General features: G+C 49.9%; 1 protein-coding gene across 3 annotated transcripts in view; it reads right to left on the reverse strand.

The window, feature by feature from the left end:
- The window catches only part of LOC119384136 (synembryn-A), a 545,950-nt gene that overhangs the window by 162,961 nt on the left and 360,886 nt on the right, over positions 1–22,103 (reverse strand). The window lies entirely within an intron of this gene.

Here is a 22,103-nt window from a genome sequence, read left to right on the forward strand (position 1 = left end):
AGGTTTGCTCACTGACTGGAGTCGCGTTCAGTGAAAATCCTCAAACAACACGAAGCTGCCAATTAATAATAATAATAATATCTGGGGTTTAACGTCCCAAAACCACCATATGATTATGAGAGACGCCGTAGTGGAGGGCTCCGGAAATTTCGACCACCTGGGGTTCTTTAACGTGCACCTAAATCTAAGTACACGGGCCTCAAACATTTTCGCCTCCACCGAAAATGCAGCCGCTGCGGCCGGGATTCGATCCCGCGACCTTCGGGTCAGCAGTCGAGTGCCATAACCACTAGACCACCGTGGCGGGGCCCGAAGCTGCCAATTAACTGCGCCATTTCACGGCTGGTGCGAAGCTTGTCCGCCATCTTGCCAGCTTCTCTGTCTGCGATAACTGCGGTTATTATTTTATAAGTGCTGTTATTTCTGGTGTGTAGCTATCCCTAACCACGGTTAAGGTTGTCCTTTTGACAGGGGTAAAACACTGGTTCGAGTGTTAACGTCTTCGTCTAAAATTAACGTCTTCAGTGCCGGCGACACCTTTTTCGATACCTGCTGGCCTTTTATTAAAAAAGCAATTCAATCCACCCTGCATTTTATACACTTGCTGGGCAAGAAGTCGGAATTGCCAATCCTTGCCCAAGGGTCTCATTGGGGGGGTCGTAACTATTATAGCAACGATATTATGCAACATGTTTTCAATGATTATGAAAGCTGATGTGGAGGACAATAAGTGGACAAAGTTTAAGAAATATGAAAAATGGGGTTTTTTTTTAATTGTCGTCAGAAATTTTCATTGTCCGGTGTTTTCGTTAACTTAGCCTAATCATATCTCTTTACTGAAAAGGTATATAAATATAAGATTTGGCAGTGTGGTAGATAAGCATGCGAAGAACGTAATGCGCAATTTTTGTCGCTCTGCTGCAAGGGTTTGTTGAGATAAAGACCTTCAAAGTAAAGAAAATAACGTCTCCTGGGCCAATTTTGACGTTTTTTATAAAAACATCTACACTACACATCAAAACTAAAAATGCCTGAGCAGAAGCAAAGCCATGCATAGTGTGAGCGCAGCAAATCAGTGACTCTTCTTTGTCATCTCGACATATCATCATCATTTGTGCAACTTCCTCATCTGTATATATCATCATCATTGTAGAACAGCTCGAGCTAGACTCGAATAAAGCGGTTCCTCATAAGTGGTGGACGGTGCTTTTCGATCCCCAAGTCCTCTCGCACGTTCTCACTGGAGCTCCGCTCGGGTCGTCGCGTCCTACCACCTGCCATGCCCGCTCACGAAGATCCTGCGTCGAACGCCGCCGCTCCAAACCAGCCTCCGCCACCCGCTCCAGCCTTCAACAGCCGGCAGCGTGATCCGCCAGTGTTTTCTGGTCTACGCGGGGATGACGTCGAAGAATGGATCCAAAACTACGACCTCGTCAGCGAACTGAACAGGTGGGACAACTCACAGAAGTTGCGGAACGTCCCCTTCTACCTTTCTGATGTCGCGAAAACCTGGTTTTGGAACCATCAACCAGATCTTCCCGACTGGGACACGTTCATTCAGCAGCTTCGTCATATTTTCGGTGCCCCCACACTTCGCGCTGAGGCAGCGAAGAAGAAGCTGGCTGAACGCACTCAACTGCCCCGTGAATCATACACCTCGTACATTGAGGACGTTCTTGCATTGTGCAAGCGCGTAAACTCCGCCATGTCCCAGACCGACCAAATACGCCATATTATCAAAGGCATAAACACCATAGCCTTTAACGCTCTTGCTACGCAGAATCCTGCGACCACCCAGGATGTCATCACCATTTGCCAGCGACTTGAGGAACTCCAGTCTCTTCGCCTTTGCTACGACACCTCGGACATTCGTCTTCCTGCGGCCCTCGACTTACGTACGCTGATCCGCGACATCGTTCGTGAAGAGCTTCACGGGCGTTACTCTTCCTGCGCTCCGGAATCTCCTCTACCTTCTGCTCCAAGCAACTTGCGGGACATCATTAGGCAAGAGATAGCGTCCGCGTCACGTCTAACGTGTTCCGACGGTCCCTGCACTCGTCAGGTCCCAACGTACGCCGACGTTGCGGCGCTCCCGGCAGCCACCACCGTCTCAGTGCCTACACCAGGAGACCACGCATCTGTGGCTTCGTTGACACCGCCGATGCGTGTCCAGCAATACTACACCACTCCGCGTCCTCCTCGACCCATCTGTTACTACTGTGGCTATCGAGGACACATCTCCCGGTTTTGCCGAAGGCGACAACAGGACGAGCAACGCGGCTACGCTCCCGAGGAACGCCCAGGCATCCGTCCAACTACGAGCTACCAACGGACGCCCTACCGACCTTCTCTTCGCCGTTCACCCTCTCCTCCTTACTATGTTGACGTGCCTGTGAATTCCCGTGAGTCTCGCCGCAGGTCACCTTCTCCACGTCGCCGTTCAGTGTCGCCTCTGCGACCCGCCTCCCATGTCACGAACGCCCACTCGGAAAACTCCCCGATGCAGTTTTAGGAGGGGAAACTGCATCCACCGGACAGCCACCAATTCCTCCAGAGCGCCCGTCGAACTTGTTAAGCGTGTTAGTTGAAGGTGTGCGTGTCGAAGCTCTCGTGGACACTGGCGCTGCAATTTCCATTATTCGCGCTGACTTTTGTTCTCGCCTCCGAAAAGTGACCACGCCTTACTGCGGCCCATCTCTCCGTGCAGCGACAAACGCCGTCATTCGTCCACTCGCACAATGTACGGTTCGTGTTTTTATAGATGGTATTCGTCACCACATTGTCTTTGCGGTATTTCGTGAGTGCACCCACGAACTCATTTTGGGTTGGGATTTTTTGTCGTCAGCGTCCGCTTCCATATCTTGTCGTCAGCGCCTAATACATCTGAACGCCACAGATGACTCTCTCCCTCAGCACGAAGAGCGCATTCGCCTCGTCACCACTTCAGACTACGTTCTTTGGCCATCCAAGGAAGAAATTATCAGTGTCAATTCCAGCAACATTGTGGATGGCGACGTGCTCATTTTACCTTACGGCCACACCCTATGTCGAGGTATTCTGATTATTCCTGGCCTTATTCGCTTCGCCCACGGGTCTGCCTTCGTTACTGCGTTAAATCACACACCTGATCCCAAGATGTTGCCCCGTGGATCAACAGTCACTTGCGCCGTTGACACTCATCCGGTTGCGATTGTTGCCCTTCCGACTGTTCTACCAGAGTCAAGCTCGCCGCCACTTCATGCCTCTTCCACACCTCTGTCGGCAACCATAAGCCCTGACCTGACACCTGCCCAGACTCAAGATTTGCTTGCCCTGTTGAATCGACACCGTTCTTTGTTCGACGTGAATTCGCCAGTCCTCAGCATGACTACCGCCGCTACTCATCGCATCCAGACTGACGGCTCCCGTATTATTCACCGGCGCCCATATCGCGTGTCTCTGGCAGAGCGCAAGATCATCGAGGAAAACGTCTCAGACATGCTTCGACGAAACATCATACGTCCTTCCTCGAGCCCCTGGTCCTCCCCAGTTGTTTTGGTACAGAAAAAAGACGGAACAGTGCGCTTTTGCGTCGATTACCGTGCGCTGAACAAAATAACGCGCAAAGATGTTTACCCCCTGCCACGGATCGACGACGCACTGGATTCGTTACATGGCGCCGAGTATTTTTCTAGCCTTGATCTCCGATCCGGCTACTGGCAAATACCGATGTCCGAATCTGACAAAGAGAAGACCGCTTTTTCCACCCCAGACGGGCTGTATGAATTTAATGTCATGCCTTTCGGACTATGTAATGCGCCCGCTACCTTCGAACGCATGATTGACAGTGTACTGCGTGGTCTAAAATGGAAAAGCTGTTTGTGCTATCTCGACGACATAGTCGTTTTTTCGTCCACGTTCTCGCAGCATCTGCAACGTCTTGAAGAAGTCCTAGCTTGCCTTGCAAAAGCTGGCCTCCAGCTAAATACAAAAAAATGCACCTTCGCAAGCAAGACGATCAAGGTTCTAGGGCACTTAGTCAGCAAAGAAGGGATTCGACCGGACCCTGAGAAGCTTGCCGCCGTTCTCGACTTTCCCCGTCCACTGCGTCAAAAAGACCTCCGCAGTTTTCTCGGCTTGGCTTCTTACTTCCGGCGCTTCATACGTGACTTCGCAGCGCTTGCGTCTCCACTCCACCAGCTACTCGCAAGTAACGCGCCCTTCGTTTGGTCCGAAGACTGTGAAAGTGCGTTCCTGGCGTTGAAGCACGCCCTTACATCCGACCCGGTACTGTGCCACTTCGATCCAGGCGCGCCCACCATCCTTCACACCGACGCTAGCAGTCATGGTCTCGGTGCCATTCTCCTGCAACGTGACAACACCTCGCGAGAACGAGTCATTGCTTATGCCAGTCGTGCTCTCACCGCTGCAGAGAAGAATTACACCATAACAGAGCAGGAGTGCCTAGCTGTTGTTTGGGCAGTACAAAAATTCCGCCCATATCTCCATGGCCGCCACTTTACCGTCGTTACTGACCACAACGCACTGTGCTGGCTTTCGTCGCTAAAAAACTTATCGGGCCGCCTTGGTCGCTGGGTGCTTCGCTTGCAGGAGTACGATTTCGACGTCGCCTATAGATCCGGAAAGAAGCATCAAGACGCTGATGCTCTATCTCGCTACCCTCTGCCCAGCCATGATATCTCTCCATCGCCTCCTGCCACTGAAAGTGCTTTATCCATCGCAGCACTCAGTTGGCTAAGATCTAGCAGCCCATCCGTACTTGTGTCGCACCAACGTACCGACCCATACTGCCGCACTATTTTGGAGCGCATCGAAGGTTCTTCTGCTCCTCCGAACGCCCGACTTCGTCGACAGCTTAACCAGTTCAAGCTTCACGGTGGTGTTCTACATCGCTATGTTTACCACGTCGACGGCAACAAATGGGTACCAATCATACCACGTTCTCTACAACGTGAGGTTCTTCAAGCATTTCACGATGATCCCACAGCCGGTCATCTAGGCTATCATAAAACCTATGACAAAATACGAAGCCGCTGCACCTGGCCTGGCCTCTCTTCAGCCGTTGCCAAATATGTTGCTTCCTGCGTCCATTGTCAAAGCCGCAAACGACCCACGACTGCTCCTTCTGGTCTCCTGCAACCTCTTCCTTGTCCCGCCTTGCCGTTCGAAGTCGTCGGGATAGACTTGTACGGCCCCCTACCCGTGACATCGAATGGGAACCGGTGGATTGTGACTGCTGTTGACCATCTAACCCGCTACGCGGAAACAGCCTCGCTACAATCTGGGGCTGCCACTGAAGTCGCCGATTTTTTTCTGCGCAGCATATTTTTACGCCACGGAGCTCCACGCGTTCTGCTCAGTGACCGTGGCAAAGTCTTCCTTTCGTCTATTCTTGACGAGGTTCTGCGCGCCGCCAACACCATTCACAAGACAACTTCTGCTTACCATCCGCAGACCAACGGCTTGACAGAACGCTTTCATCGCACCCTCTCTGATATGATTGCAATGTACATCGACCCCGACCACTCGAACTGGGACGCAATCCTGCCGTTCGTCACATTCGCTCATAACACGGCTACGCAACGCACCACCGGCTTTTCTCCCTTTTTTCTAGTCCACGGCCGCTCGCCGAATTTCGCTCTGGACGTCTCGTTCCTTTCGGCTCCCGCACCCTCCGCAGGTCCTTTATCGGAAGTCTTTTTGTCTCGCCTCGCACACTGCCGTCATCTGGCCCGAGTTAACACCGGCATCTCCCAGGAAGCTCGCAAGTCTCGCTACGACTCGACTCACCGTGCTGTGACTTTTTCCCCTGGAGACGTAGTTCTTCTATGGACTCCGCTGCGCGTTCCAGGCTTATGCGAAAAATTCATGAGGCGCTTTCTTGGACCTTACACGGTCGTTGAGCAAACCTCCCCAGTTAATTACCGTATCTCACCTCTTACAACTCCTTCCGATCACCGTTGCCGGGGGACAGAAATAGTGCATGCTTCTCGCTTAAAGCCGTATACCCGACGCCTTACGTAATACTGTCACGCGGCCAGGCGGCCGCTTCCAGCGCGAGGGGGAATTAGTGTGAGCGCAGCAAATCAGTGACTCTTCTTTGTCATCTCGACATATCATCATCATTTGTGCAACTTCCTCATCTGTATATATCATCATCATTGTAGAACAGCTCGAGCTAGACTCGAATAAAGCGGTTCCTCATAATATATTTACTTAAAAAAATCTCAGCATCCTAACTTTAATACATTTTGTGCAATGCATAACGAAAGTTGGCCGAAACAGCAGAGCGGATGAGCGCTCTAATCCACCTCTTCGTCATTATTGATATCCTGTGCTTCGAAAAAATTTTTGGCGGCAAAACAAATTGCGGATCTCTTCTTTCCACTCATCAGGCAATATTATATAAAATTTCGAAATAAATTTGAGAGGTCGACCAGCCATCGATTGTTCGATCTTACGTGGAATCACCCTGAAGCTGATTTCATACATAAGCTAGGAGATAAGTGCGTTAGTGCTCCCTCTATTGCGCTTCTAAATCAAGAAATTGATTACCTGGCTGGGTTTTAGGGCACACGTGGTGATATGCGCGCTGTATTGGAGATGATGAGGCAGCGATGGCAGCACCTGTACATCCTTTCTTTCTTTTCTTGTCTAGCGCCCTCTCCCTTGCCATGTATATATGCACTTCTTATCGAAATAAAGACTAGTTGGAAGTCAGCGCTCTTTACCTCTGTTGTCTCGTCCCTTCCTAATCGTTCTTGCGCTGTAAACCTTTTTGAAATGAATCCACACCAACTTGCCCAAGCGTCAACCCTTGCAGGCTATGAACTGCTCTGCCAAATATTACAGTCGTGCGCGCCGCGTAAACGCCACAAGCGGAGCGCGAAGTTGCCGTTTCCTCAGGCGCCCTCTTTTGAAACAGAGGCCGGTTCTCACTCTCGTCGGTGGGCGGGGCGTCTGCACGTTGACGTCGCGGATCTGCCTGTTTACGTCGCAAGAGACATAGCATCCTTATTGGCCAATAGCCGACATAAATCAAGAGCGGTGTTTGGATCAGATGCGCTTGTTTGCGTTCACATTGTGTATAATTGTAGTTAAATAAACAGGCTGAAATATGGAAAAACTTCGTTGCGAGCTTTCGAAAAGATGACTCACTTGGCTTCCGGTAGAAGCCAACTGTCGTCTGCTGAGCTCGGTGCGCCCGCGCACGTTCGAGCGTAACTTAAATTTGGCCGCACCGCCTTTTCGGTATCGCAGTTTCTTGTGCCTCACTTCTTTCGATTAGTCTTGTACGTCATAACTGGCCTCAAACCTTACAAAACTTGCGTGTGGCGTTGAGCTCTAACGACACGGATCTCGTGCTGACTTGATCAGTGCGTGCACAGATCGAGTTGCAAGCAGGTTCTTAATTAACAGACCGGAGAGCGGCCCCTCATGAACCATGAGGGTTCGATTAGAGCTGAGGGTTTTAACACTATTATTTTGTTGACAGAGAATGCACACGATCCTTTGACCTTTGGATAATACACTTCACGTCGAAGATATCCCGAAGATGGATTCAGCGATAAGGTCGAAATAATACAACCTGAATTCCACTGTCAACTCACTGAGAGTGCTTTTGCTTCCAGTCGCCTTGAAAGAAAAACCATCGGCCTGTGTTTAAACTACATAATTTGTGGGGCGTCATGCAGGCCGAAGTGAACACCTTCGACTCCGAATTCTTCGGTTCGTCGTGTCGTGCCGTTATAAAAATGATAAACGTGTGCCCTCTTGAGTGCTTCTCCATATATCGACAATGCTTCGCTCGCCCGAAATTCGTGGATACCAGCGTGACAAAAGGTATCTTCAGTTGGCCGAACGTATGCGCATTCCATGAGCGTATGCTGTGGGGCAATTTTAGTAATTTCTGCCGCGAGCTGCACGCGTCCAGTGGCAGCAGCGTGTTCTGAGCTGTTCTAAGACCGCCTGTGTTTGCATAGTAGGGGTCTGGGCCAGCCACCGCGCAGAACCCCTCAGAGACGAGGACGAGACGCTGAGCAACACGTCTTTATCATTCCAAGACTCGGCCGCGACTCACTGTCAACGGCCACTGAGCGCGAGCGTGTCCGTCGTTCTCTTCTACCGTCGGCGCGCTCGCGGCTGCCGCTCCCATAGCATATAAAACTTACACACGCAGACGCCCCAGTTACAACATAGAGTTAATATACTGACTCTACAGGAAAAGCTGGGCCGCGAGACCTATAACCACAAGAACGCTGACATCTTGGAACGTTTCATTCTTGCCATCACATATGAATCCTAAAGAAGCATCTGCACAATTAAAAACATGCGGATATTGTTTTGTGTTTACTTTGAATACTTCTACGAAAGAATACGACGGCTATTTATGCAATTTACTGCGCGCGGAAAGGAGCGTTTGCAGGCTGGTTAACTAGATGGCACCACCATATCAACACTCGCGAGTACGCGAGTGCGTGCTTGCGGCTGATTGCGCCGGTTTGCGCGTCGTGTTAAAACCCCTGAAACTTCGTTCGCGACGTGTATCTCGTAGTTGTCATAGTGTCCCGTTGTGTGCGTTTTCTGTCGCCGCATACCACTCGACTTCATGTGACAGCCCTTTTTTCTTTCAAGCTGAAAACTTCAGTGCAAACCAGGACGGACGGCAAAGAGATGAGACAAGCCCTGAAAGTTATGTACGAACTAGTCGCAACCGATTCTTTTTAGACTTTTTTAACAGCGATAAAGCTTCGAGGGCCGTATAACTTTAGTTTTGATTGAAGCTTTCGCGAGATGTCTCACTCACATTCGCCGCTGCATGCTGCAATCGACATTTTTCTGGTTTACGGCTCTCTGCGCTGAAGTACGGCAGCGATGAGCTGAAAAAGAACGTGGATACAGGTGTCTCGCCATTGCAAGTCAAATCAGCGCGCGACCACGGCCTACGGACTTTGCTTCGAGCTGCGAATCTGTCGAGTTACCTTTGTGCCAGCGAACGGAGAAACTTTGGTAGGGAGTGCCTAGTAAAAACCATGCACAAACAGGTGGAAATTTTAACTGTTGTCAACCGGACCAGCTGCAAAGACAACGGTACACTAACACACAGCTTCACGCATCAAAACACAGCTGATGTTCCCTGAACAGCGCGTAGCTGGCTTAGGTTGGTAGATTAAAACTGATTACTACCGTCAAATATAGCGAGCGTCTCAGGGTCTGGCAACGCTGGCAACGATCGTTTTGTTCCATCATGGCGGAACCCATGCGGTTATAGGTTTCAATGCATGGGCCCTATGGGGGGCTTTTCCTCTAGAGTCAGTATATTAACTTTATGAGTTACAAGGATATTGTAACGCGCCTAGGTACATTTAAAGCGCGCCTACTGTCGCGAGCTGCACGCAGGGGACACAGCGCCTTCTGAGCAGCTGAACGATAATCTATTTGCGCAATGAACACTTATTTGCAATTCGCGCTTTAGCGTGGCATACAGTGGTTCTCTATAACTGATATTTTGTATTTAGTTGCTTTCATACTTGTAGACTACCTACTATCTTACTAATTAACCGTTATTGTTAAGTCTCACATCACCGCGTTAAAATGCATTGATATCGTGCCCCGATGTCAAGCTAATCTAGTAACGTTGGTCAAGCACAACATCCACAAATTTACCAGTGACATGTCTCCCGCCAATTAAAAAAGTTAATGCAATTGCACTTCACCCTTGTGAACGTCCATGTGTACTTGGCATTCCCCGTGCACAGCTGACGCAGAACGAATTAAAAAAAATATGTATTACAGTCCTCCTCAATGAAACAGCTGTTCTCCAGAAAATAATGGTTCGCTTGAATTGCTAGTATACTATATTCACAGCAGTACAAAGGTTGGCTGTTCACAATTCAGAATGTTACATACATAAAACAGAAACACGAGGACTATACCACATAGGTACAAGACTGGAAAAACTCGGTCATATGTGCACTCCGTCGTCCACCTGCACATTATGTTGAAGTTCACTTATACACCAGGCACCTTCAATTATGCTACGATTAATGAAATATCACCCAACCTATGTCAGAACAGTGATGACTTGTTGCCTAACTGCGGAGACGAAGGTGCGGCGCGGGTAGGAGCAGACGCATGCTTCGCTCGCTCCGTGTTTCGAGAATCGTTGTGTGCGCGAATTTCGGACAACGACGCCGAACCTAATATTCATCGATTCCACGAGTGACCAGGAGTCCGTGGACCCCAAAACATATAGGTGGGCCAATTATTTCGGACTTTTATCTGCGGAACACCTTGGCGAGTGTGGGGGACGCTGCTGGGCCTGTGGCCTAGCAGCAAGTGCGAACGCGCGCCCGCCGCCCAAACCATGTCGACGCAACCTCTGAAGCCTGTTAAGCCTGTTTCACATGCGAGCGACCGAGCGGCGGGGCCCGCGGCGATCGAGCGGCAGCAGGACGCTCGGACGCGGCTTCGTTTCACATGCACCGCTTTTGCGCGGCGCGCGCCTCTGCGATGCGCAGTGATGGTTGTGGGAAGCGCCCGTTATCCGCGGGTTTCCTTTCTCCGGGCTCGCTTGCTTTGGTGCGCTTGGGTTGCAAGTTTCACCAGCCTTCTACTTCGGTGATCGATTTTCACGCGCCTAAGCCTTGAATAATGAAAATGTGCAGTTTATCAGAGTGCAATTAAACAACTTCAGTAGTCACGTTTATTTCTGTTCCAGCTTTCTTTTTTTTACCACGCAAGTCATGTTGCACGCACATACACTTGGCCATGGAAAAGCAAAAGAAAATTTGTTTTTGGGGTTTTAAGCTTTCACAGGGCTTTCGGTGGCTTTTGGTCTCGAATGCCGCAAGGCGTTGGTGCGCCGTATGGGCCGGCAAGCGGATGCCAACGGCCCAGTCGACGACATTGTGGGTTTGTGAAGGAGCTCGTCTCTTTTTTTTTTTTGCCTATGGGCATTCTGCAGTAAAGAGGCGGCGGCATTTGTCGTCTTCGGGGTACGTGACCACTAAAAAAAAAAAGGAAAAGAAAACAGTAAACTGTTCGAACGTGCTGCACCAGAGTAGTAAAAAAAAAACTGAAACGTCTACTGCGAACAAGTGCGGAGTGTCGTAGGTTCCCCCTGTCCGGACCTATGTTGGTGTCACGATTCGATAAAAATACAAAAGAACAAAATGACACGTGCAAACGATTTGTCTGCTTTGATGGAAGCGCAGTAAAGAACAACAAAAGGAAAAGAACGGCGTTTTCTACACTGCCAGCTCGTTGCAGCGAATGTCGTCTGCTAGGAAACCGAGTCGGAGCGAGTTCCTCCCGGCGCGCGCGGCTGCTCTCGTCTCCATCCCTACGGTCACGTGCTCCCCGCGTCACTGCTCCCCATTGGTTGACCTTGGGCAGCCGCTCTGCCGCTCGCGAATTTTTCCAACTCCGGCGATCTCGATCGCGCGTCCACTGGTCGCTCTAAAAAACCTGTTTTTGGGCTTCCGCGACGGCAGCCGCTCCGCTCTTGGAGCAAAATCGCTGCATGTGAAACAGGCTTTATTCGTGGCTACGACCCCGAAAGTATGCAAGTTCAAGAAATCCAGCTGGCCGCCCAATCATCGGCCAATTTTTCCCCTCATTACGAGGGGGTACTTCGAGAAATGCGTCGCAACCGCGCCGGTGTTCGCACACCTCCGACGGAGGCGGAGACGCTGACAACAAGCTGTGCTCCAGGGGCTACTTCTTCCCTTTCAGATGGTGGTCCCAGCAAGAATTTAGGTACACCACGCTACTCGCCTCGCATGGCTCCCGATGAGTACGTGGTCGTCATCAAACCTAGGGAAACTTGTAACTTAAAGCAATACAGAGGCACAGACAGCATTGGCAACGCTATACGGGCAGCCATCTCCCAGCGTAGCGGCAACGCAGAAGCGGCCCCGAACCTAGCGCATAAATACAGCCTACACCCGCTGTGGGAACAGAATCTGGTCGTCGTCGGCACCAAGGAAGAGTGTGTGCTGCACACCCTCCTCAGCCTGGAACAGCTGCGGTTAACCGACAGAACCATCAACGTGCAAGCTTACCTCAAGGCAACTGACAACATGGGCAAAGACGTAATCCGACTGGCCAACACATTCACCACAGATTACATCCTGGAGAACACCACCTCGCCTGATAACCCAATCATCGGGGCCCGGAGGCTCGGCTCCACAAACGTAGTGACGCTCACATTTGAACACAGCTGTATACCAAGGCTCGTCTTCTTCCTCAACGAAGCCACTCTCGTGCAACAGTATCGGAAAACCAACGCAGTTTGAGCCACGTGCGGAAAGCCTGGACACCGCACGGACGTGTGCCCCGCGCCTGTGCCGGAGACTGAACGGTGTGCGGGCAAAACTGGACTGGACGCAACCACACGAATGCCACCCAAGCTGTGTGCTGTGTGGCGGGCCGCACGCTGCCGGCTCTCGTGACTGCCCCCGCAGATATCGTCAACCAGCCTCCGCGAAGCCAGCAGGCCGGCCAAACACGCGACCGCAGCACGACACCGTCTCGTGAGGACAAGGGACAGGAAGAAAACAAAGCGGCCGGCAACGACACCCGCGCAAGATCCCGGTCACGATCCGGGAAGCGGGCGGCGTCCCGATCCAGATCACGGTCCCGGTCCAGGGGACCTCAGCCAGCCCAGCAGCACAACCAGCAGGGCCAGACGTCAACAGCGGCGCCTCCGGCCCTCAAGTCAACATGTGCTCAGGTGAGCTGGGCATCAAAGGTCGCCTCCAAGGGCACACAAAATAGCTCTCAAAATACAGAATCCCCGATAATCCAACAGCTTTTAAGCACTATTGAGAAAGAAAATCGAACGTTGGCCCAATTGCAGCAGCTAGTTGCGCAACAGAAGCATGAAATTGCCTGTCTTCGACAAGAATCTATACAAAGATATCAATGTGCCCAGGCGTCTGTAACTTCCGTAGACTGCGAGATATCCCCGGCAGCTTCCGGGACGACAGGATCGGACGTTTGTTCCACCCAACGCAGCAGCTCGACTTCGCAGAAACAGGCCTCAATAGCCGACATGGTGGACAAGGCTCTGGAGCAGAAATTCAGCTCTTTTACAGCAACCATAACTCAGACGATAGAGCAATCCATCTTCAGTCACATCAGCGCTCTCGAAGCCAGAAATACGCAGCGATTTCACGAACTTACAGCACCGTACATCACTCAGATGGAATCAATCATAGCAAAATACAATCGTCGGATAGGTCAACTCAACGAAGGCAAGCATACCATGGGCGTCAATCAGCTGTCAGGGCGACGCGACATGCCAGCTACAGCCCTACACACCAATCTAGACAGCGACGACGCCTCCACCACGCAACATGATGGCTAGCCGCGGTGTACAGTTTAGAGTAATACAGTGGAACTGTCGCAGTTTTCGGCGTAAAGCAGCGTCGCTGCATCAATATATCAAAACCTTAGAAGCGACACCAGAAGTAATAGCTTTACAAGACGTCGGGCAACACGCAGCCAAACTATCCACTTACACGGCTTACGCTAGTGCCGATGGCATATCGGCAGTTACGTTCGTAAATAACCAATATGCTGCTCTCCAGCACGACCTCGACCTCAGGGCTGCTAGCTTACAATATGTATTCATTCAATTTTTGCCGCGCAACAAATCCCATCATTCAATATACGTTCTAAATATATGCAGTCGTTCAGCGGACCGGCACCATACGTTTACTGAGGTCATCCGCAAGGCTAAAGCCATGGCAGTACGGGCTCCCCTGCTAGTGGTGGGCGACTTTAACGCCACACATGCAGATTGGGGTTACGCCATCGAGGACTCCAAAGGGCGCAAGCTACATAACCTAATGACCATAGAAGGGCTCACGCTGCTCACGGACGCGGACTATCCCACTCGGATTGGCAACAGCGTATCGCGAGACACATGTCCAGACCTTACCATGACTCTTAATGCACCGCATCCAAAATGGCTAAACTCCCGAGAAGCGCTGGGCAGCGACCATTACCTTATCCATACCACCATAACATATGGTTTCCATAAAGTACGCAATAAATCAGTCCAACTGGTGCATTGGCAAGCCTTTCGCAAGATAGAAAACTTTCCGTTTCACCAGCCGCCCAATTCTTCTGACGAATGGGCGTGAACACTTATGCAGCTCAAGCTGGAAGTGACCAAATCAATCAAAACCGACCGGGACACCCCAGCAGTAGATCAGCACCTGTTGCATCTCTGGTACGCAAGACGGCAACTGACCAGACGATGGAAGCGCCAGAGGCTTAACCGCAAGCTCAGACTTCGCATCACGCAGCTCACGGCACAAGCAGAAGAATATGCTACCAAACTTGCGAAAGAAAATTGGTTCGCCAAGTGTGACGCACTTACGGGCACATTACACACTAAATCAGCCTGGCATTTACTCAGGTGTCTCATAGACCCGGACCAGGGCTGGGCAAAGATACTTTGAAATTGTATCGCGATACGATACAAGATACTCAGGCAAGAAGTATTTGAGATACAGATACAAGATACTGCAACACTGATTGTATCCGATACGATACATTCCAATTGTATCTTAAAATACATCGATACACTCTCAAATTTGTTAATATATATTTATATAACGCAGCATTAAATGCCTATGCACATAGATGTTCGCTTGAAAATTTATTAACTGCGACCAACTGTGTTTCATTTGAATGAAAACTCTCTTAGTATCTCATAAGTTTTCTCCTTCTTGTTCAAGGTATATCTGTTTCATTCTGAAACAACTTATTGGCGCTGCTTTAGATGCTTAATATGACAGCTCTTTATACATTTCGCTGATAGCGGTTCTTGCTTGTAGCTTTTGTAACTGATGGGAGCTAGTCGCTGCTCTGCTTGCTGACCAGCAAGCGGGATGCCAAGTAACCATATGAACTTCATTAAGAAGCCTCCGCACGATGGTGCAAATACCGCTGTAGAGTTCTACCTTGCCGGTAAACATATTACGGTTTTCGCAATAACGGATCACCGGACAGGTGTACGTCACCAAGAACATGTGCAGCCCAGAAACGTTTCAGACAAATTGCACAGTTGCGCAAAGCGCTGCAGGACACCGCCGCTATTCACGTTATTGACACTTATAGATCCGATTACCTGGTGACTAGCAACAGTAAAAGGATTCAGGGAAGCCTAAACAAGAAAAACAAATATATCTAAGTAACATAGAAACGCGGTTCCGTATCAAACACAGCGAATAAGTATAGAAACATCATACAGGGGGCACCCACAAGAGCTAATAATAATTGTTGCGTTTTACGTCGAAAAACCACGATATGATTATGAAAGACGCTGTATAGAGGGCTCCGGAAATTTTGATCACCTGGGGTTCTAAAACCTACATATAAGCACACGAGCCTCTACCGTTTTCTCTCCATCGAAACGATTAAACAAAAATTCGGCTGGGCGCAGACGTTCGCGCGCTTGTCTGTCGAGACGACGCGAGCGCCACCTCGTAACTCTGCTCAACCAATATATAAGGAGGCTCGGAGCTGATCGCCTATCCTCGATGGAAAACTCTTGCGGAGTTTTATTCCGGTGACTTAGTGGCAGCAGTATCAGCTTGAGAAGCTCGAGCTCAGCCAACGTTTATTGCTTCGCACGGCGGTGGTGCGATCACAGTATCTTGTATCTTAAGATACACGATACATTCTTCAATGTATCGGAAATACAGATACAGATACTTGTTTTGCGAGACGTATCACGATACAGATACAAGATACCCAAAAAGTATCTAAGATAGTATCGAAGATACATGTATCTTCGATACTGCCCAGCACTGACCCGGACCAATCGCGTGGAGCCGCCCGTCGAAACCTTCAGCGGGCAATCCATGCTTATGCAGGAGACACTGCTCAACTCTTTCGGAATCTGGAGGACAAATACATCAATACCTCTGTGAGCGCTGACCACGTCCCCGATTACAGCGGACTCGCAAACCCGGAAATGGACCGAGACTTCACGGCTGCGGAAATTAGAGCAGCAATTGATATGATGCGTCGTGGAACGGCTCCAGGTCCAGATCAAATTACTACAACCCTTATGGCCAACTTAAGTGACGACATGCTCAATATTTTTACTGATCTGATTAATGAGTATTGAGTAGATGGTATCCTTCCTCAGGAATGGAAATCGGCCGAGATTACCTTTATTCCCAAACCCGGAAAGCCAATCAATATTGACAACCTTCGTCCCATTTCCTTGACCTCTTGTGCAGGCAAGGTAATGGAGAAGGCACTCCACATTAGGCTCACTGCATACATGGAAGCTAATGACCTCTTCCCGAATACAAGATGTTCTTTTTCAACTAAAGCACGACATAACTGATCACCCCAGTGGAGCCACGTAACAGGAGCGTGCCATTCTGGCCATTGACTTTGAATAAGCCTTTGATAATATCCGGCACTCGGCTATCCTGGCCAACCTGGCTAGAATAGGCAGCGGTGAACGTACATACAATTACGTGCGCAACTTCCTGCACAACCGTCACCTGATCATACGAGTAGGCCACGCTAAATCAGCCCCCATCACAATGGGAGACTCTGGAACACCACAAGGGGCAGTAATCTCGCCACTGTTATTTAATATAGCATTACTGGATCTTCCTAAAAAGACAGGGCGTGCAAACAAGGACACAAGAAAGAAGTCAGGACACCACAAACGCCGTTTGTGGTGTCCTGACTTCTTTCTTGCGTCCTTGTTTGCACGCCCTGTCTTTTTAGAATGAATACTTACCAACTAGCTCAGCTCTCTGTTATTCTAAGCTTCGTTTATGGATCTTCCTAGGGCACTGAACGAGATACCCGGAATCAAGCACGCAATATACGCTGATGATGTTACTATATGGACCAACACCGGCAGCATGGGACAAATGGAAGACGCGCTTCAACGGGCTGCGGATACTGTGGAACGCATCGGTCGGATATGTGGACTTCGATGCTCTTCCACTAAATCAGAATTGCTGGTATTTAGGCAACGTGGCAACCACATTCCTTTGAATGTACAACTTGCTCAATCGAAGTGGAAACCATCCGCGTCCTCGGAGCACACATTAATAATCAGGGTAACAATAAGGCAGCAATTCAAAGACTCCGTACTACCTGTACCAACATCTCCCGAATGATATCTAGAATTGCCAATCGACACCGTGGCATGAAGGAAGCGGACATACTGCGTCTTGTACAGGCCTTTGTGATCAGTACCGTGTCACTTATAGCTTCCCGTACCTGCGCATCCTGAAAAAAGATGGACTCAACTTAGACCGCCTCCTACGAACGTCATATCGGAAAGCTCTTAATCTACCACCATGGGCCATGAATGACCGACTGCTTGCGATGGGCATCTATAATACAGCCTCAGAGCTCTTCGAAGCACATCGCACTAACCAAGTTATACGACTCGCTCGTACGAAAGCGGGTCGCGCCACGCTAGACGCCATCGGCATCAATCCACCAATTCAGGTCGCCCATAAACTGTCACTACCACCAGAATGGTAGAAGGAAGTCCGTATTAGCCCTTTGCCACGTAATATGCACCCCGTCCACCACGAAAACAGGCGAGCTGCCAGAGCCAAAATATACAACAAATATTCGGATTGTGAAGATGCCTTCTTTGTAGATGCCGCCGGACCCCTGCACAACCGCACCACGGCAGCCGTGGTAAACACGGGACAGGTCGTGGACTGCGTCTCGGCTACCGGAATCGACATTACAGCCATGGAAGAAGCCGGTATAGCCTTAGCCATGCGTAATACAAAAGCCACCTTTGTCCTCACGGATTCCCAGGCGGCGTATCGTAATTTCGCAAGAGGTCAAGTCGGTCGCTTAGCGCACTCAATACTGCAGCAGGCTGCGGCCACTCGTCAAGAGGGTCAGTGGATACAGCTGTTATGGGTACCAGGGCACGCAGGAGTTCGAGGCAATGAGCTTGCTCACGCCTCCGCCCGCGAACTCTTACACCGGACCTCCGCTGCTTCCTCCACAACGCAACTTATCGCTGACCAGGACGACCCCCAGCCCCTCCTTTCCTATACCGATATCCTGCAACACGTTAGGCTGAGTAGACGCACTCTACCCCCACCTGATCCTAAATTAGATAAGGCAACGCAGGTCGCGTGGCGACGATTACAATCATTATCTTTTCCAAATCCTTATATATTGTCCAAAATAGATCCCTCGGCGTACAATCCGCAATGTAAATTTTGTCCCCAGACGGCCACCTTACTCCACATGGTCTGGGAGTGCCAACAGAATCCTAATATATCGGCCAAACATAATCTTACATTAGTCGAGTGGGAGGCGACCCTGTCCAGCTCTGACCCAGGGCAGCAACGAGCACTGGTCGACCGAGCCCGGACGGCGGCAAAAGCCAATGGTCTTCCGGACTAGGAGGTCCAACCACTAGAGACTCCACGTGTTTGCCACTAAATGTTTTATTCTCTCTCTGCCTAACTGCCTGTCACCTATTTCTCTTCCACAATGTGTTAATGTGTAAATGATCTGTTCTACTTGTTTGGTAATAAAACACAGGCCGTTACATTGAGCGAGCAGTGTTTCACCAATTTGTATTGCATGCAGAAGTTCATTTCTTCCATTTGCATGCACGACAAATAGTCATACCTCAACTGATACAAGAAACAGTGTTTGCACTATTTTATTGGAATCAAAACAGAAGCCGTCCTCATGCCAGTGTAAGCATATGTATATTTCCATTTTTGTGCACAGAAGCTGCACCCAAAACTGAACACATATGGAACAACATAAACACTACAGCCCAAGCACTATATATAATTCACAGCAGTAAAGCGACATGAAAGTAGTGTGCAAAACCTCCTCATAATGCATATTGATATGTGCACTTCACAGTGCCACTATCTAAGCAAAATCCAAAGAATTGGGATGCACAAAGAACTTGGTGTCAGCCTACACATGAAGGCAACTAAATTAGTAAAATAAGGCTAAAATATGGTCATAATTATGTAACGATTATGCCACATGTCAACGCACACAAATTGACATCGAGACGGAGGATCAAGACAAGCAAATCAAGCATGGAAACAGCCTAAAGAGGAAACAAATTTGGCCTCAATGCACATTTCAGTACATAAAAGCGTGATAACAGCGGCTTTTTTTTTTGCTTTCGTGTATACTCCTTGAAAGCACTCTGCTTCATTTAAGCTTTATCGCAAGGAAGGAAATTATGCTGTACAAACATCTTTTTTCAAGTCGCACTCGCGCATCGATTAGCTGGCCGTGCGAAGCATGTGCTATATTCACAGAAGTTTCATTACACATCGTCGCTATGTGAGCTTAATGACTGTTCTTTCTTTTTCGATTTTTCATTGCACTTTTCACTCGACGCAATGTACAGGAGGACGCCTTCAGCTGCACGAGCGAAGATAAGGACGCGCGAACAGAGGAAACATTAGTATTACTTACCATTGTGTTCCCGATGGTACCGCGAACGCAGCGTGCCCATCATCTGCATGGTAATATACACAGCGGCAGGCTCGCTTGAGTCGCCGGGACAGTGTCACACCACATCCCACCCGCAGTAAGACCCGCCGTAAGGCATACTGCACTGTCGTCAAACAACGCATTTCACGTCCAGCGGCAAAGAGCTGGCACAAAACGCGCACACACGGCCGACACAGCTGGGCAGTTCAGAAGCGGCGTTCACAAGGCAAAGGTGATCCCATGACGGCTTTGCCTGGGCATCCCGCACGCTGCTGGGGCCAGCCTAAAACGACTTTCTTCTCGCGTTTTTCTTTTTCGCTTTTTTTTTTCCCCCTTCGCGCGCGCATACGTCGCGACGCTTTTCCAAACCTCGCTTGTATTCCGACGCGTCTAATTGTCTGATTTCCTCGCTATCGCCCACGGGCAGGCGGGCTGGAGCCGTCCGAAGGTCGAAGAGCATTTTATCTCGTTTCCTCCCGTTCACAGCGGCCGTTTAAAAAGAATCGCGTTTTTGTTTTTTTGCTCTTGCGTCGCGTTTTCTCCGCACGGGATTTTATTCCGTGCGTTGAGGCAGGCCGCCTTGGCCAGTTATCTAAAAGCGTATACTGAGTGTATACATGCCGTGCCAATCGGCTGCATTGAGGGCTTGCCGGCTTTTCCTTTCAGTTTAATTTTGATTTGATGGAAAAACGACATAAGCGAAGTCACGAAGCGAAGTAACGACAGTACCAATGCGAAGTATATCAATATCACTGCGACATAAGCGAAGTAACGACAGTATCAACGCAAATAGATCGCGTCAGCGCTTACAACCCAGACGCAATAGACCGCGCCGCGCCGCGAGAAGCAGCCGACCGGAACTATTAGTTTCCAGCAGCAGCCGTCAACAGCGCCAAGTTACGCGGAAAGGAAATCACACAACATTGCAGCGAGGCGACGTAAGGCACTGGGTGGGGCCCCTCGAACGGCGCTGTCCTCTCCGCCGGAATGAAGCGAGTTGAGATGGTAAATATTGCGATCGCTATATCTCCGGTGCTTCTTTAGCTTTTCGAAAAATTCTTTCGGCTATATATTCCTGGAAATGGTCCGACTCATTCCAGGGTGTTTTTCACGCCAAGCCCGAGGAGCGGTTCATGACCCTTTTAACGTGAGAAACAGAGAGAGAAGGAATTAACTTTATTGAGACCCTGAGGAAATGGGAGCCTGATGGGCTTCCGTGGCAACCAATAGAGTGCACTTGCGAGGACACATCGGGTGTTGTGGAAACAAGACGTGGTGGTAGGACACAAGAGACACTCATAGTGCTGGAGTTGTGTGCCTCCTGGTTACGTGTGTGGAAGCAGCCACTATGCAGTGTGTGGAAGCAGTGTGTGGAAGCATAGTGGAAGCAGCCACTATGCAACTTTTCGTAATTCTGCGGAGAACCGTGGCACCCGCTAAACACCTGTAAAGCATTATGTGACTTTGTTGATGCTGTGGCTGATGATAAATAATTATGGCAGAGCCCTTTGTAATGGGTTGGAAGCATTCAACAACCCACTCGTTGCGCAATTCGCATTGTGTGACGCCCGGTTACAGAATTCGCGTTGTGTGACGCCCTGGTTGTTATTTTACTCTTCTCCAAACTACATCACATATGTAAAGTGGTTCCTTCCCGGCTTGGACGCTTTGTAGGGTCTTTTTGCAACGCAGTTTCAAGCACCGGTGTGACTCTGAGGTAGAATGCTGGACTCCCACGCAGAGGGCCCAGGTGCGAACCTCGTTCCATCCTGGGTATTTTTTCTAATTTAGTTTGTTTTTCTTATTTCGCGCGATACTGGTTACGGACACCGGCAGCGACGGCGGCGGACAACTACGGCGCCAAAAACGGCCCTTGTTGTGATCTCATCACAGCTTTTACTGTAATACATAACAAATACACACGTAACCAGGAGGCACACAACTCCAGCACTATGCGTGTCTCTTGTGTCCTACCACCACGTCTTGTTTCCACAACACCCGATGTGTCCAGCGCCGCAGCTACCGCCGCGTATTGATCCACCATTTGGGTAGCCTCTCCTTGGTTGTTGACGTCACGCCCGCCGTTGTTGCTGGTGGGATTACTGGCAGAGTCGGTGAAACCCGGGGCCGTCGAGAGGTCGGTGCCCTCGCGCGTGACGGGGAGAGAGACTTGTGCAGCGCAGGACAAGGTGGTGGACATCCTCCTCTTCGGCCGAACACATTCTACACTAGAGCACTGCGCGGGCTCGGGCCTACCCGAAAACCCGGGCCCGGCCGGGTAAAGTAGTTTTCACGGCGGGCCGGGCTCGGGCCTCAAGCTCCGGGCTTAGGAACGGGCCGAAGTGGTGGGCTCGGGTCGCGCCGGGCTTGGACTTTGCTCCGTTTTTAAAGGGCCACTAAAGTGAAATACTAAATCGGTTCAGACTGATAAAGTGTACTTTGATAACTCTATTGTCATTATTTCAGCCATCATAGGTTTATTAATAAAGGAGAAAATCAAGGTCAAATTCCATTTTTAAGTTTCGCCCTGAAAACTCCGTGCGCAACGTCTCGTATTTCAAACTGTATTTGTTCTAGTTTGGGGACTTTGGCTTAAAAAA

This window comes from Rhipicephalus sanguineus, chromosome 2 (assembly GCF_013339695.2).
Source record: "Rhipicephalus sanguineus isolate Rsan-2018 chromosome 2, BIME_Rsan_1.4, whole genome shotgun sequence".
NCBI classification, from domain to species: Eukaryota; Metazoa; Arthropoda; class Arachnida; order Ixodida; family Ixodidae; genus Rhipicephalus; species Rhipicephalus sanguineus.